Raw genomic sequence first — 18,522 nt, 5'->3', positions numbered from 1 at the left:
TAAACCATGGGGTACGCCTTTTAGGGGCCCTTTTTAGCTTTAGCGGTGCTACAATATCAATGGTGTCGCGCAGGGCGTCGTTAAAGTTGTTAGTGAGGTTATCAATAGAGCCCACATAATTTGGGAAAGGTGCCATTACTGAAGGCAGTAGGTCAGTAAGAGTCGTCGTTGTGGCAGTATTAATGTTGCGGCTGCTATAGTAGTTATTATTATTATTATTAGTTTGTTGACAATGAGTCAGAACTTCGAATTTTATAAGGTAATGGTCGGACATTACTTTAGTGTACGGGAGTATCGTAACTTTAGAGGTGGTGACACCCCTGACAAGCACTAGATCTATCGTATTACCGTTGCGATGCGTGGGTTCATTTATTATTTGTGTAAGACCACAGCTATCAATTATAGTCTGGAGCGCCACGCATGGAGGGTCCGATGGGGTATTCATATGGATGTTAAAGTCTCCCATTATGATTATATTGTCGGCGTGCGTCACTAGATCAGCAACGAACTCTGTAAATTCATTGATAAAGTCCGAATAGGGCCCAGGGGGGCGGTAGATGACAGCCAGGTGGAGAGGCAGCGGTGTGACAAACCTCATAGTGAGCACCTCAAACGAGTTATATTTATTATTTAGGTCCGAGGTAAGGCTAAAGTTTTTGTTGTATATTAGTGCAACACCCCCACCCCTTTTAATGGGGCGGGCAATATGCGTTCCCGCATAGCCAGGAGGAGACGCCTCACCCAGCGCAAAAAATTCGTCTGGTTTGAGCCAGGTCTCGGCTAAACCAACGACATCAAGATTGTTGTCTCTGATGATTTCATTAACTAATAACGTTTTGGAAGACAATGACCTTATGTTTAAAAAGCCCATATTATAGGTAGTGGGCTGTTTTGAGGAGTTTTTGTTGAAAGTATCCGTAGTAGCAATATTAATAATGTTACGTTTATTATGCATAGTGCACTTTAAATAATTTCGACCATATCTAGAAATTGATATGACAGGAATTTTTAGATTGTTTGCCACCTCAGTAAAATGCATGTCCACCTCTGACGCAGAAAAAACATTATGTGAGTTGTATATTATTCTAGAAGAATTGCTATGTGTGCAGGGATTATCCAGCCTGGCGCTGGCTAGTTCTAGCTTAACAGACTCCTTATTAGCGCTTCTTTGTGGATTAGCATTTAGCTTTTTCGTTAGCCCCGCTAACAACAAAGCATTTAGCTTTGTTGTTAGCCCCGCCCGACACCCCCGCTTCTGCTTCCGAGCGCACCGCTTACGTCTCTTTCGCTGACCGTCTCCGCTGGTAGTCGACGCCGCTGCTTCAAAGGCCACTGCTGGATGTAGCTCGCGAAGAATTCCCAAGCTAGCGAGCAGGTCCATCGTACACGCATCTATCAGCCCAAAATGGCCCGATCTCTCCACATCCAGAATTGTAAGTCGGTCGTAAGTGATCACGGAGTGAACACGCTGTGAGCCAGCCATGAAATTGACTGAATTGAGGGGTATTTTTGCCCTCACTTCCAGGAGCGCTCGCACGAAGCCGCTGCTCTGAAGCGCAGCCATTTAAAGTTATCTTTATATGATGAGATGCGATGCAAGTGTAAGCCACTGTGACACTATTGTTCATTTTTATTTATTTTTTTTAATTTTTTTATAAATGTCTGTAATGATAATGTCAATGAGGGATTTTTAATCACTGCTATGTTGAAATTGTTACTAATATTGATACTGTTGTCGATAATATTCATTTTTGTTTCACTACTTTTAGATTGTTCTGTGTCATGTTTGTGTGTCCTCTCAATTGCTCTGTTTATTACTATTCTGAATGTTGCTGGGTCAGGTTTGGTTTTGGAAGTGGATTGCATTGCTATGGTATTGCTGTGTATTGTTTTGCTGGATTGATTAATAAAAAATAAAAATACAAAAATAAAAAAAATAAAAAAAATTTTAAAAAAAATTATAATAATACGAAAAGCTAGTGGGATCATGAGATATTTTGTTTGATCAGCTGTGTTACAGACACCGTTAGGAAACAATTAAGGTATGTAAATAACAATATACAAAATCTGTGTTTAAATAACTAATTTCACAACATATATACCTGCGGCTTATTGTCAGGTGCGGCTTATATAGGGGAAAAAATATTCTGAAATTTAGTGGGCGTGGCTTGTATACCAGTGCGCTCTATGTAACAGGGTCAATTATGTCTTGTAAATAATGTATTTTATAATGCTTTATTATTGTTATAATTACACAAAATGTGTAAGTTACATGTAAATACCTGGATATTGTTCAATGTTTTGTCAATGTGGAACCATTGTCTCGTTGTCCCTCCTACTGCAATAATTACTGTGACACCTGTCTTTTTATATTCGTTGGACACGCCTTCCAACTTCCCTTTTGTCCACGATAACGGGAGAGGTAGGCGTGCATGCGACGACAGAAACATGGTCATGTTAAGAATTTAAGTTCACTATCTTTTTCTGTATTATATTTGTGTAGGGACTTGACGATGGAAACAAAGTTATTGACGACAATTGTATGTTCTGTATTGTCAGGTATGTTTATTTCACTGTTGTACGCCCTTTTGTCCACGATAACGGGAGAGGGACTTGACGATGGAAACAAAGTTATTGACGATAATTGTATGTTCTGTATTGTCAGTAAAGTGCAGCTGAGCAATCCATGGTGTCGGTCGTGTTCCATTAAAGACACACAACGCAGAGGAAAAGACCACCGGTTACACTTGGTGCCGTACGACCCGTTGCATCGCCGACCAGCGCTCGTCTGGTGCCCGGGAAAGCTGCTGGAGTTCCCGCCCGCTGCACTCGGCTGCTCCTCCCTCCCTCTCCCTTCCTGTCGCCGAGGACAACGGTGCGCGCTCCCGCGTGCGCGCGAGGTGTGCTGACAAATCACGCTGTTTTAAAGTGTGTGCGCGCGATTTAAGATCGTTTAGGTTTGTGCTGGTGACTTATAATATCCAGCTGGTACATTTTATGAACATTTTTGTGACAGATAGTCCTGTCATAACAGAAAAAAAGTGGTGAATGGGCAAGCCTGTTTGTATGAGTGTTTAGTGAAGCCTTTTGATGGCGTTTTATTTTCTGTTCATCTATTAATCGGTGTGGGCTTATGAGAGGCTAGATACGCCCTAATAGCACAGGGGGGGATTTTTTTTTTCTCATGCTACAGTGCTGTGCTATGTATTGATTTGTCAGGGGCTATTTACAGTGGGCTTTACAGTGAAGTTTTTTTAATTTATTTTTTTTATGTGTCAACTTGTGTCACTATTGCCCTTGTTTTGCTATACTGCCTTCGTGGGGATTTCTCTTTGTTGTTATAGTGAAATATTTGCATAATATTTGAGATTCCTACAATGGCTGGTCGTGGGCATAGTGTCACATTTGGAATGGGGAGGGGTAGGTTGGTGTCAAGCAGTCCTAGCTTCATGATAGACCAACCAGTTTTTAACCCGCTACTGACCCCCATCTCTAGCTCTACGCCAGTTACTCACGCAGTGCGTGAACCCACACAAGTCATATCTGTTGATGCTTTTGGAGAGATGATCACAACTTTAGCTAAACAGATGGGAGACAACATCTCTGCCAACATCAGCATGATGCACCAGCCAAGTGCATTTCAGCCTCAGTCCACCGCTGTGAGCCCTTCCTCCAGGCATGATGGTTCGCCACAAGTGAAAGTTGTTGTGCAGCCTGACGTCAAAGCACCACCTTACTTTAGGGGCGATAATGCTGATGTGTTCTCAATTCATGAATGGGTAGACATGATGAAATGTTACCTAAATAGAGTAAAATGTGACAGTCCACATGAAATGTTTGAGCTAATTATGTCCAGACTAACAGGCAAAGCGAGGGATGTTGTAAAGGTGTCGCTGCGCAGCCGCCCTGAACTGAATACAGCTGACCAGCCCACTGCAGTGTTTGACATTTTGAAAGGTAACTTCAGTGAGCTATCATATTCTAACTTGCCTATGAAAGACTTTCACTGCACTATTCCCCATTCTGGTGAGAGTGCTATGGACTACTGGATCCGTCTTAACAAGTCCATTGATGCTGCTGATGAGTGTCTCCATAGGCGGGGCAAATCTTTTGAGGACCCCAGTGCTGAAATTGTCATGATGTTTATTAACCACTGTCCTGACCCTCATCTTGCCTTGTTGTTTCAACTAAAGACGCCTGAGCAGTGGACGGCAGCTGAGGTTCAGGAGCGTCTGGATGCTCATATAAGAAAGGTTAGAATGACAGCAGCCCAGTCTCAATGTGTGATGGGCTTGTCAGCTTACAATCAAAGCCCAGTGACTGATTATTCTTATTATTGTCTCGGTAGCACGCCAACAGTTGTTGCTTTCTGTTCCTCAACCTTCCCCTGGCCTTTCCTGCAGTCAGCCTCCTGATGCACTTGTGGCTGTCGCACAACAGTCCACCCCCCCATTCCACCCATCTTCTGCTGTCAATGTGGCGCCGGCCGCTTTTGACCCACCAGCTAACGACCCTGGTGCTCAAGTTGTGGCCATGTTTGATAAGGTTTTGTCCTTGTGCAATGCATCTTTGGCTAACAATCAAAGACCAAGAGGCCAAAGGTCAGGCACCCATCAGACTGGTCAACCCAGAAACTATCAAAGTTCTGTGGCAGTCGCATGTCGAGTATGTACTTCCAGTGAACATTCAACTCATGCACACTGTAAGCTCTACAGATTGTGCCTCAACTGTTTGAGACCTGGTCACATGAAGCGTGAGTGCCCACAGGCTTCACATTCCCCGGCTATACCGCCATCTTTTCCACCCAATGCTGATTTAAACCAACCCGCCTGTGTATTGAGAGGGGTAGCATGGGCGTTGCTAGTAGCACCCTCAGTGAAAATAAAGATGTGCAATTGACCTATATGAACTGTTGTAGTAGCCTTTCTGATGACAAAACAGTGATTGTTGTGGGTTCCCATAGAGTGGAAGGAGCTAGTGAGTTGTTTTATGCTCCAGTGTCTGTGGAGGGCCAGTCTGTTTTAAGAGGGATGCTTGATTCAGGTAGCATGTCATGCACGCTAAATGTGGAGGCGGAGTCAAAGCTTAGAGCTGTTGGGCTACTCCCTAGTCCTCGGCCTGTGCCGGAGAAGGTGGTCCTTGTTGGCTGCGGTGGCCTTATGACACAACCCAGGTGCATTTATGACCTTGAAATTGAAGTTTATGGGTCTAAGTTAATTGTGCCAACTTTACTTGTTCCAGGGCAGAAAGATGAGATGATCATTGGGACCAATGTCATAAGACCCATTATACAGGCAATGAAGTCTGATAATAAGTACTGGCAGCTGGTCTGCTCCAATACTTCTGACCCCAATTGTGAACAGTTTCTTGGACTACTCAGCTGCATTACACGCTGGTCTGGTCCTGAAATGCCTGAAAAAGTTGGTACAGTCAAGCTAAGACAATCTGTCACTCGTGCACCTCGGGGATAGTCTCTAGTATGGGGGAAGCTGCCCAGCAGTGCTCCTGTGTCACCTGGGAGCACTGTCATTGTGGAGCCCACCTCATCCCGTTCAACCCCTAGAGACATCATTGTTGGCCGGGTCGTGACACCCATGTGGGGTGATCGTTGGGTCCCAATGAAGATCCTGAACCCAACAAAGAGACCTGTGACACTGCGCCGTAACGCTAAGGTAGCAGAGGTTTTTCCTTGTATTGCAATGGAAGACCTTCCTTTGTCACAGAGTGTGTGTATGCAGCAGACCTGTGAGGGAAGTGACCCAGCCTCCAAGTCAGGTACCACCTCTAATCCCCTTCAGCAGCTTAAAGACTGTGGCTTGGCGGATGTTGATCTTGAAGGCTGTGAAGTATCAGAGGAATGGAAACAGCGACTTGCTGAACTGGTCCTCACCTACGAAGATGTATTTTCTAAAGACAAGCTGGACTGTGGCGAGGCAAAGGATTTTTTCCACCGAATCCACCTCACTGATGATCGCCCTTTTAGACTCCCCTATCGCCGTGTCCCTCCAGCTCACTATCATAAGCTGAGAGAGGTGCTGTCTGAGATGGAGTTTAAAGGAATCATCAGCAAGTCAGTCAGTGAGTATGCCTCACCCCTTGTTCTAGTCTGGAAGAAGTCAGGGGAGTTGAGGATCTGCACGGACTTCCGCTGGCTTAACGCCAAGACCGTGAAGGATGCACACCCTCTACCCCACCAGGCTGACTGTCTTGCCGCCCTTGGTGGAAATGCCTTTTTCAGTACCATGGATCTCACATCGGGGTTTTACAACGTCCCCCTCCATGAGTCTGACAGGCGGTATACGGCCTTCACAACACCCTTAGGCCTATACGAGTACAACAGACTTCCCCAGGGCTTGTGCAACAGCCCCGCATCCTTTATGCGGATGATGATCAGCATCTTTGGGGACTTGAACTTTTCCAGCCTCCTCTGCTATTTGGATGACCTGCTTGTGTTTGCTCCATCCGAAGAGGAAGCCCTGAAGCGGCTGGAGAGTGTCTTCCTGCGTCTCAGAGCCAACAACCTGAAACTGGCGCAGAGGAAGTGCTACTTCTTGTGTAGGACCGTGAAGTTTCTGGGTCATGTAGTGAACAGCGGTGGTGTTGCAGTCGACCAGGAGAAAGTCAAAGTCATCTCCGCTTTTGAAAAAAAAGATCTTATGGAGGATGACGGCTGCACCCCATCACAGCGGAAAGTCAAGTCCTTCCTGGGCATGGTGCTGTACTACCAGCATTTCATCCCTGGCTGTTCTTCTCTTGCAAAGCCACTTTACACATTGACTGCAGGACAGAAGAGGAGTGCCAAGAGCTCTTTTGGGCGGAGAAGAGAAGGCACCTTCAGAAAACTGACTCCTCAGGACTGGACTTCTGCTTGTGAGAAGGCGTTTGAGGATCTGAAGAGTGCACTTCTTAATAGTGTGGTGCTGGCACACCCAGACTTTGAAAGGCCCTTCATCCTCTGCACCGATGCATCCCTTGATCCTGTCCCAGGTCCCTGATGGCGAAGAACGAGCGAGACCCATTGCTTTTGCAAGCAAAACTCTCAGCCGCAGCCAAGTCAACTACCCTGCTCACAGACTGGAGTTCTTAGCCCTTAAATGGGCAGTTTGTGATAAATTCAGCCACTGGCTCAAGGGTCACAGGTTTACTGTCTGGTCGGATAACAACCCCCTCACTCACATCCTGACTAAGCCAAAACTAGATGCCTGTGAGCAGCGGTGGGTCTCCAAGTTGGCTCCATATAATTTTGAGATTAAGCACATCCCTGGCAGGCAGAATGTGGTGGCAGATGCACTCAGTAGAGACCCATTTGTGACTCCTTTGAGGGAGCGGCTGCTGGGTGAGCCCTATGCTAAGCTGCTGAATCGGGTCTGTGATGTCAGTGATGGATGTGTGCAGGATGCGTTCCGCTTCACTTGCCAGCCACAATCACTGAGGTGTCATCCTCACATTGACACCATTGAAAGTTCAATGTCTGAAGAAGATGTCTCTTCAATCCTTTCTTCTTTGGATGAATGGGACAGTGCTCCTCGCCAGCGTGCTACCTCACTAGCTGACCACCTCACAACATTGGAACCTCCTGGCCAAGACACTTTGCCTTCCCTATCACTTGCTGACCTTCAGTCTCACCAACAAAGAGACCCAGTCATCTTAAGAGCTACTTATTATGTTGACAGAAAACGCAGGCCCTCCAGACGCGAACGTTGTAATGAAAATCAGCTAACTCTGAGAGTATTGAAACAGTGGGATAGGCTGATGCTTCTGGATGGCATCCTCTATAGAGTCACAAAGGACCCGTTGACCAAGAAGAAGAGGTACCAGTTTGTTGTGCCAGAGTCCTTGAAGGCAGACGCACTGTCTGGCGTTCATGACCAAGCTGGTCATCAAGGTCAGCCCCGCACTCTTGCTTTAGCTCGCCACCATTTTTTCTGGTATGACATGGAGAAGGATGTCCGCAGTTACGTGAAACAGTGCCGCAGGTGTGTCCTTAGCAAGACCCCCGAGCCTTCAGCAAGGGCCTCGCTACAAAGCATCAAGACCTCTGCTCCCCTAGAGCTTGTGTGTGTTGACTTTTGGACAGCTGAAGACAGCCACAACAAATCTGTGGATGTTCTTATAGTCACTGATCACTTTACGAAATTGGCACATGCTTTTCCTTGTCAGGACCAGACTGCAAAGAGGGTTGCTAGGAAATTATGGGACAGCTTCTTCTGCATTTACGGCTTCCCCCAGCGCCTTCATTCAGACCAGGGTGCAAATTTTGAAAGCAAACTGATTGCTGAACTCTTGATGTTGTCAGGAGTTGACAAGTCTCACACTTCCCCCTATCATCCTATGGGAAACGGTGGGACAGAGCGGTTTAACCGCACCTTGGGCAACATGTTGAGATCATTGCCCCCTCGCTCCAAGCAGAAATAGCCCCAAATGATCCAGACAATGACTTTTTTGTATAATTGCACTGTGCATGAGACGACTGGGTTTGCGCCTTTTTATTTGATGTTTGGGAGAACCCCGAGATTGCCGGTAGATCTCCTCTTTAAGAATGTGTTTCGGGATGAGACTGTGTGTGACTATAACATATACGTAAAGTCCCTTTTAGAGGACCTGCATTGTGCCATGACGCTTGCCCAGAAGAACTGCTCTGCTGAGCAGAAGCATCAGAGCAACCAGTACAACAGAAAGGTCAAAGGTCAGCCTCTTTCACTTGGTGACCAGGTGCTGTTGGCAAACAAAGGTGTCAAAGGGAAGCGTAAACTTTCTGACAAGTGGTTGCCTGTTATACACACTGTGGTGGCCTCAAAACCCGACCTGCACATCTACCGGATCAAGGATCCAGAGGGGAATGAACGGGTTGTTCACCGTAACCTGTTGCTCCAGGTTAACTTCCTGCCGTTAGACGGAGCTTTGGATGATGATGCTGGACCAGTGGTCATGCCTGCCACAGCAGTATTTGATGGGTGTGAGTCAGAGGTGTCGGATACAGCAGCTGCAACTGTTGGGACATCCCATGCTGGTTCCCTCTTGAGTGATGATGCTTGTGATGATGGCCGTACTGCCTCATGGGTCCATGAGCAGTCTTCCTTTGATGAGCCTCAGTGTTCAGAGTCCGCTGAAGTAGTCTCCCCTACAGACAGTGGCCATATTGCTGCTCTGGATCCCCCGATAGCTCTCCCTGCTCCCTCACTACAATTAGTCCCAGTTGGTCCACCTCAAGCATCTGGTGCTGGGAACCAATTTGCCTCACGGTTTGGCAGAGTCATTAAACCTGTTTACCGTTTAATAGAGTCCATGGTTCAACTTGAGTCCATACTAGGGGTCGAGCCAGGCTCCCATACTGTTATTAATGTGTGAGATATGACCAGAAAGCTGTTTTATGCTGCTCTTTGTGTGGACTCAATGATCTGAAAAACTAATGTTTCCCTACTCACCCACAATGTTTGGCCTGTGTATGTGTGGTGTATAAGGCACCTCACCTTGTCTATAGAGTACTATGAGTTCTTGCTAGGCGCCAAGCAAGTCTCTTGTTCTCTTATCCTTTAAATAGGAAGCGTATTTTGCTGTTTAATGCAAATTTGTGATTTTCATGGCCATTGTGTTTACACATGCGTACTGTTCTTGCAAACCAGACTTTTGTGTAATTCTTGGGGGGTGAGTGTAACAGGGTCAATTATGTCTTGTAAATAATGTATTTTATAATGCTTTATTATTGTTATAATTACACAAAATGTGTAAGTTACATGTAAATACCTGGATATTGTTCAATGTTTTGTCAATGTGGAACCATTGTCTCGTTGTCCCTCCTACTGCAATAATTACTGTGACACCTGTCTTTTTATATGCGTTGGACACGCCTTCCAATTTCCCTTTTGTCCACGATAACGGGAGAGGTAGGCGTGCATGCGACGACAGAAACATTGTCATGTTAAGAATTTAAGTTCACTATCTTTTTCTGTATTATATTTGTGTAGGGACTTGACGAAGGAAACAAAGTTATTGACGACAATTGTATGTTCTGTATTGTCAGGTATGTTTATTTCACTGTTGTACGCCCTTTTGTCCACGATAACGGGAGAGGGACTTGACCATGGAAACAAAGTTATTGACGACAATTGTATGTTCTGTATTGTCAGTAAAGTGCAGCTGAGCAATCCATGGTGTCGGTCGTGTTCCATTAAAGACACACAACGCAGAGGAAAAGACCACCGGTTACATCTATACTAGAAATTGCTATGAATACAATATATTAACAAAACCCAAAACCAGTGAAGTTGGCACGTTGTGTAATTCGTAAATACGACAGACCACAGAACACTTTACCACTTTGCATCAATCCATCTTAGATGAGCTCAGGCCCAACGAAGCCTGCAGCGCTTCTGGGTGTTGTTGATAAATGGCTTTTGCTTTGCATAGTAGAGTTTTAACTTGCATTTACAGATGTAGCGACGAACTGTAGTTACTGACAGTGGTTTTCTGAAGTGTTTCTGAGCCCATATGGCGATATCCTTTACACACTGATGTCGCTTTTTGATGCAGTACCGCCTGAGGGATCGAAGGGCCGTAATATCATCGCTTACGTGCAGTGATTTCTCCAGATTCTCTGAACCTTTTGATGATATTGCGGACCGTAGATGGTGAAATCCCTAAATTCCTTGCAATAGCTGGTTGAGTGTTGTTGTTTTTAAACTGTTCGACAATTTGCTCACGCATTTGTTCACAAAGTGGTGACCCTCTCCCCATCCATATACATTCTTACTTACTAAACCTTCCCGTGTGTGATGTCTGTAGGAGTGTTTTCATGCTTATTTGTACATGCTATTGTAATGTAATCAAGCTAGCGTCGTTAGCATTAGCTAATATGCTAACACATTTACGAGTGTCTGTGTTAGTATTATTAACTTACAATGGCATTATTTTTGTAATATCATCACTTACGTGCAGTGATTTCTCCAGATTCTCTGAACCTTTGAATGAATTAATTAATAAATTAACTAATTAATTTTGATGATATTACAGACCGCAGATGGTGAAATCCTTAAATTCCTTGCAATAGCTCATTGAGAAATGCTGTTTTTAAACTGTTCGACAATTTGCTCATGCATTTGTTCACAAAGTGGTGACCCTCTCCCCATCCTTGTTTGTGAATGACTGAGCATTTCATGGAAGCTGCTTTTATAACCAATCACGGCACCCACCTGTTCCCAATTAGCCTGTTCACCTGTGGGATGTTCCAAATAAGTGTTTGATGCGCATTCCTCAACTTTCTCAGTCTTTTTTGCCACTTTTGCCAGCTTTTTGGAAACATGTTGCAGGCATCAAATTCCAAATGAGCTAATATTTGCAAAAAATAACAAAGTTTTCCAGTTCGAACATTAAGTATCTTGTCTTTGTAGTCTATTGAATTGAATATATGGGACGGTGTGGCGAAGTTGGTAGAGTGGCCATGTCAGCAATCGGAGGATTGCTGGTTACTGGGGTTCAATCCCCACCTTCTACCATCCTAGTCACGTCTGTTGTGTCCTTGGGCAAGACACTTCACCCTTGCCCCTGATGGGTGCTGGTTAGCGCCTTGCATGGCAGCTCCCGCCATCAGTGTGTGAATGTGTGTGTGAATGGGTGAATGTGGAAATAGTGTCAAAGCGCTTTGAGTACCTTGAAGGTAGAAAAGCGCTATACAAGTATAACCCATTTATCATTTATTATAATGTAGGTTGAAAAGGATTTGCAAATAATTGTATTCTGTTTTTATTTACCATTTACACTACGTGCCAACTTCACTGGTTTTGGGGTCTGTACAATTTCCTATAGATATAATGAATTAAATAACATAAAACAAGGCATAATTGTATACCCCAATTCACCACCCACATGTTGTGGGGTCTCTCCAGAGAGCTCCTGCTTGTGACCAGGAGGCTCCTCCTCCTCCTCCTCCTCCTCCTCCTCCGCTTGTCGCAAGGAGAACACGGAGGACCTAGTCACATCAGACGGGTCCTAGCCCGGCCCGGTCCCTAAAGAGGAGTGCTCCTGTCACTCAGAATGCCCCTCAGCTGCCTGCCTCCCTGATGGAGTGTGGACAATGGAGAAGAAGGTGGGCGCAAGGGGAGGCCGCTGACTTAATGAGACAATTTCCCAGATAATAAGATTGGTGGGTATGCTAATATTCTACCTTAAGGAGATAATTATGATGTGGAAGAGGGAATATTTTAACATAAAGCGACAGTGCGCCGGTCCCAAACCTATGCGGATATATATTTTTTCTTTCCACGGTGCATGGTACGAGTGGAGGGACGGGGTGTTTAGCGCGGGAGTGTTGCAGAGTTCTGGAGCTGAGGGACGCTTGCAAAACAATGCCAACACAGCCTGAATGCTTCCAATGTGTTTTTTTTTGGGCTCAGCCTTTGATCAAGCTGAGCATTTGACACGAGGAGGAGAGGCAGGGGACTTTCAGCCTTCATAAATATTTATCTCATCACTGCGGGCCACAAATCACAGAAGAAAGGATGAGGAGATATTAATTGATCTTTATTGTTAATTGACCCAAAAGTATACTCATCACGCCTGGTTGAAAAAAAAAAACCCAAAAACGCAACAACAAAAACATTGTCTCCTCTCTTGTGTCTTACAACTTGTTTCGTCCCTCCCCGGGCTTTTGTAATAATTTCGTTTTTGTGTTGAACTTTATTATTGACACCCCAGCGCGGTGGTTATCAGTTATTTTCACGTCCTTCAAATTAAAAAAATACTATTGAGAACCTGATAATATGTATTTATTTGTGTACAAACCACTGTATACAATTCACCTGATTATCAAAATAAATCCATACACACTAAAAAAAAGTTGGGTTTAAAAATAACCCAATTTCAACCCAACTGCTGGTTCAGAAAAGGACGAACCCCTTATTTGGGTTATTTTAACTCAATATTTTGGGTTAATTTTTTTAACCCAACTTTTGGGTTGATGTATTTAACCAAAAAGTGGAGTTATGATAACTCAATATTGGTTTATCATTTTGACCATTTTCGGCATTTTTCCACATTTTAGCCTGTTTTTGCCTTTTTCTTCCCGGGTTGCCTGTGAGTCATCCTTGGGGTATTTTTATTATTTTTTACTAATTTTGACAATTTTCAGCATTTTTCCACATTTTGTTCTGTTTTTGCCTTTTTCTTCACAGGTCGCCTTCATAACCCAACTATTGGGTTTAATTGATTTAACACAAAAGTTGAGTTATGCTAACTCAATGTTGGGTTATTCCAAACCCAACTATTGGGTTGCGCAATTTAGCGCTCTATGACCCAATAGTTGGGTAAAACGTAGACATTTTACTGCTGGTTTGTCCTACTCCTTCCCAACTACTGATCAGAAATATTTTTATTCCATTAAAATATTCTCAAAATCAAGATAAAAAATAACCCATTTTTGACCCAACTGCTGGTTCAGAAAAGGACCCTTATTTGGGTTATTTTAACTCAACATTTTGGGTTGAATAATTTAACCAAAAAGTTGAGTTATGATAACTCAATATTGGGTTAGTCTAAACCCAACTATTGGGTTGAATTATTTAACCCAAAAGTTGAGTTATGCCAACTCAATGTTGGTTTATTCATAACCTAACTATTGGGCTTAATTTATTTAACACAAAAGTTGAGTTATTCCTAACCCAACTTTTAGGTTGAGCAAATTAGCTCTCCTTGACCCAATAGTTGGGTAAAACTTATACACTTTATTGCTGGTTTGTCCTACTCCTTCCCAACTACTGATCAGAATTATTTTTATTCCATTAAAATGTCCTCAAAAGCCAGATATGACAGTGACATTGTTTTACAAGAATGTGTATGTATTTACAAAACAACAGTCAAATATATTACAGAAATTGGGTAACTTTACACGAAGGCTCTACCATCACACTAAAAAATGTTGGGTTAAAAAATAACCAATTTTTAACCCAACTGCTGGTTCAGAAAAGGACAAACCCCATATTTGGGTTATTTTAACTCAACATTTTTGGTTGAACTATTTAATCAAAACGTTGAGTTATGATAACTCAATGTTGGTTTATTCATAACCAACTATTGGGTTTAAATTATTATACAGAACTATTGGGTTGCGCAAATTAGCGCTCCTTGACCCAATTATTGAGAATTACATTGTTTTATAAGAATATGTATTCATTTTGCAAAACTCCGTTGTGGTATTTTAGGCTCCATAATGCGCCACACATTTTCAATGGGAGACAGGTCTGGACTACAGGCAGGCCAGTCTAGTACCCGCACTCTTTTACTATGAAGCCACGTTGATGTAACACGTGGCTTGGCATTGTCTTGCTGAAATAAGCAGGGCGTCCATGGTAACGTTGCTTGGATGGCAACATATGTTGCTCCAAAACCTGTATGTACCTTTCAGCATTAATGGCACCTTCACAGATGTGTAAGTTACCCATGTCTTGGGCACTAATACACCCCCATACCATCACAGATGCTTGCTTTTCAACTTTGCGCCTACAACAATGCGGATGGTTCTTTTCCTCTTTGGTCCGGAGGACACGACGTCCACAGTTTCCAAAAACAATTTGAAATGTGGACTCGTCAGACCACAGAACACTTTTCCACTTTGTATCAGTCCATCTTAGATGAGCTCAGGCCCAGCGAAGCCGACGGCGTTTCTGGGTGTTGTTGATAAACGGTTTTCGCCTTGCATAGGAGAGTTTTAACTTGCAGATGTTGCGACCAACTGTAGTTACTGACAGTGGGTTTCTGAAGTGTTCCTGAGCCCATGTGGTGATATCCTTTACACACTGATGTCACTTGTTGATGCAGTAGAGCCTGAGGGATCGAAGGTCACGGGCTTAGCTGCTTTCGTGCAGTGATTTCTCCAGATTCTCTGAAACCTTTGATGATATTACGGACCGTAGATGGTGAAATCCCTAAATTCCTTGCAATAGCTGGTTGAAAAAGGTTTTCTTAAACTGTTCAACAATTTGCTCACACATTTGTTGACAAAGTGGTGACCCTCGCCCCATCCTTGTTTGTGAATGACTGAGCATTTCATGGAATCTACTTTTATACCCAATCATGGCACCCACCTGTTCTCAATTTGCCTGTTCACCTGTGGGATGTTCCAAATAAGTGTTTGATGAGCATTCCTCAACTTTATCAGTATTTATTGCCTCCTTTCCCAACTTCTTTGTCACGTGTTGCTGACATTAAATTCTAAAGTTAATGATTTTTTGCAAAAAAAAAAAAGTTTATCAGTTTGAACATCAAATATGTTGTCTTTGTAGCGTATTCAACTGAATATGGATTGAAAATGATTTGCAAATCTTTGTATTCCGTTTATATTTACATTTAAGACAATTTCCCAACTCATATGGAAACGGGGTTTGTATATATACTGTTATTTCTGGACTATTTAGAGCACCAAAATCAGCCGCACCCATTACATTTTAGAAAAAAAAAATGTCTCTCCATATAATACCTGCAGATATATACGTTGTGAAATTAGGTATTTACACATAATATTTTGTAAATGTTTATTTACATACCTTAATTGTTTCCAAAGGGTGTCTGTAACACGGCAGTATAACGGCTGATCAAACAAAACAGAAGTCATCGTCATGGAACCAATAGCTGGGCAAGCTAGTTTTTCAATCAGCTAAACAGATTCACTAGCTCCACAGTGATGTTTTGGTAAATTTACTGAGAAACTTGTGAGATTGAAACAGGACAAAAATAATGCCATTGTAAGTGTATAATATTAACACAGACACTCGTAAATGTTTTAGCATATTAGCTAATGCTAACAACGCTAGCTTGATTACATTACAATAGCACGTACAAATAAGCATGAAACACTCCTACAGACATCACACATGGGACGGTTTAGTAAGTAAGAATTGTTTTAGTTATATTGTAAAAGCTACAAATGTTGCTTGGAGTGATAAATGAAGAATAATTTTGAGCAGAAACACTGTGGACGGATGAACTTCTGGTGCAAGGCATGAAACAACAAACAATAACACATATTTTCAGTGTGTATGCTTGTGTTTAATGGAAAACATAATAGCCATTAAAGAAAAAGCCATAAATTAGCTGCACCATTTTATAAGCCGCAGGTTTCAAAGCGTAGTAAAAGAGTAGCGTCTTATAGTAATTTATGGTACATCAAAGCAACATAACTAGGGGGTAATAGCTCACCAATCTCTTCTATTATCCAAACAACATAAACACATTACAGCAAGCTTAACATGCACATGCACACAAACGTCTCGTTGCAAAACGTTAACCACCGTGTTGCTATGATAAAAAAGAAATCAACTTTACCTCGTGTCTGCAAATATTTGTGGCATTGTTGAACACTCTGGGAGTTATAAACGAGGAGTGGCATCACGTAGTCACCGCTAGCGTTAGCACAAACTAGCAGTGCGAGGCGATCCTTCATCGGCTTGTGTCCCAGGAGTGCCTTCTCCTTCACTGTAATAAAAGCCCGCTGTGGCATCGTTTTCGGTCTCATCACAATGAAAGGCTTAGCTGATAAAATCCTCAAACTGAAGGTGCAGCAAGCCAGAGCCTAACTAAGTAAAATGCTAGCTCAAAATGGTTATCTTTGGTTGAAATGGCTGGGCTCGTGTGTACAGGATGTAAACTTGGGGGAGCCCCGCCTCTTCAAAATGGCCGTGCCCGCGAGCACAGGAAGTGATGTCATTAAAATGGCAGCCCCTGATGAATGAATAATACGTTTGTATGCAGAAACACGGTTTGCACACAGAGGCACATTTGGCGTGATATAAACTGGTTAGGTTAGGGTTGGGGTCAGGGTTCGTGAATCAATGTTGCTCCGTATTAGTTACACCTTGTAAATGTAATTGCTGGTTAAAACGAACCTTTTGCAAGACATTCAAATTTTTGGAATTTTAAGATGTATCATTACAAGCGGCGGTCTAATGGCAGCTGTATCTGTAATAAAAATGACCCCTGGTCAACAATAACTGAAAATCATTTCCCAGTTATTTTATTTTACTCATTTTGTAACATTTAAAGCAGCACCAAGTAACTTTTCAACCTTCATCAAATATTTGCATAACTAAAAGAAGAAGAACAAGAACGCCTATGTGCCATTACTGCTTTCTTTGCTGAAGCTAAAAAACAACCAAAGAAACGAAAAGTTTGGTCTGAAGAGACAAACCAAGAAAAAGGGCAAGCTAAGCGGGCAAAGGGATTGTCCAGGATCAACATTCCCCCGGCTTTCATTCGCTGTCTCAAGCTCAAAGACGAGGAATTTCAGACCGATGCGACCTTGGCTCTGTTCCTGCTAAACTAGGAAGTGACTTTTGATGCTCAAATCAAAATGCTAATGCTAATGTTAGCTATTGGAAATGTGTGTGGTAGCAATATATAGCTACCAGCTTCATAGTTCGTAGTTCTACACTACTATCTTAAAAAAAACTCTCCCACCGGTCCTTCTTTGCTTGGGACCTGCATCCGTCCCGATGCATTCTTGGTAGTAGCGTCATGCTTGTAGAACAATCCAACATCATTTCTTGATCGTGTCTGCTATTTAACATCAGCATAGCCATTAGAGACAGAATATTTGTGACAATATTACAGCGGACATCATGTCAGTTTGATGCTATATACGCTAGTCCTCATGGGAAATGTGGTCTTCTTCTGGCAAAACACTACCGCTTTGGTCTTCCGTCGCCGCCAAAATCAACCAAAACTGAAAGTTCTTAAGTGGGGCTTCGAACCAAACTCCTCAGTAGCTGTGTGATTCTCGAAACAAAGAAAAACAGTGGGGAAAAACGTGAATTTATTACTTGATCTTGATGGCTGTGCCTGGAGGTTAAATGGTTAAGAAGGTGTGTTTGGTCCCTGCTAAACTGCTGGGGGCCAACAGGAGGGACCTGAATAAGAGGAGGATTGCTGCATTTACGAAACTGAAACAATACAAGAAGAATGCCATTGTAAGTTAATAATACTAACACAGACACCTTGTAAACGTGTTGGCACGTTAGCTAATGCTAGCGACGCTAGCTTGATTACTTTACGATAGCACGTACAAATATGCATGAAAACACTCCTACAGACATCACACTTGGGACAGTTTAGTAAGTAAGAATTGTTTTACTTATATTGTAAAACTTACAAACGTTGCTTGGAGAATGAAGAATTATTTTGAGCAAAAGCGCTATTGACGAATAGTAGACAAAATGGGATATACTTCCGGTTCAAGACACATAACAGGGAGTTTTGGTGAATTTGCGAAACTAAAACAATACAAGAAGAATGCCATTGTAAGTTAATAATACTAACATAGACACTCATAAACGTGTGTACATATTAGCTAATGCTAACGACGCTAGTTTGATTACTTGACAATAGCACGTACAAATATGCATGAAAACACTCCCACTGACATCACACACGGGACGGTTTAGTAAGTAAGAGTTTTATTGTAAAACTTACAAACGTTGCTTGGAGTGATGAATGAAGAATTATTTTGAGCAAAAACGCTTATGGCGAATAGTAGACAAA

The sequence above is a fragment of the Entelurus aequoreus genome, linkage group LG01, assembly GCF_033978785.1.
Source record: "Entelurus aequoreus isolate RoL-2023_Sb linkage group LG01, RoL_Eaeq_v1.1, whole genome shotgun sequence".
In the NCBI taxonomy this organism is placed as follows: Eukaryota; Metazoa; Chordata; class Actinopteri; order Syngnathiformes; family Syngnathidae; genus Entelurus; species Entelurus aequoreus.
Note: the sequence above shows the minus strand (reverse complement) of the source record.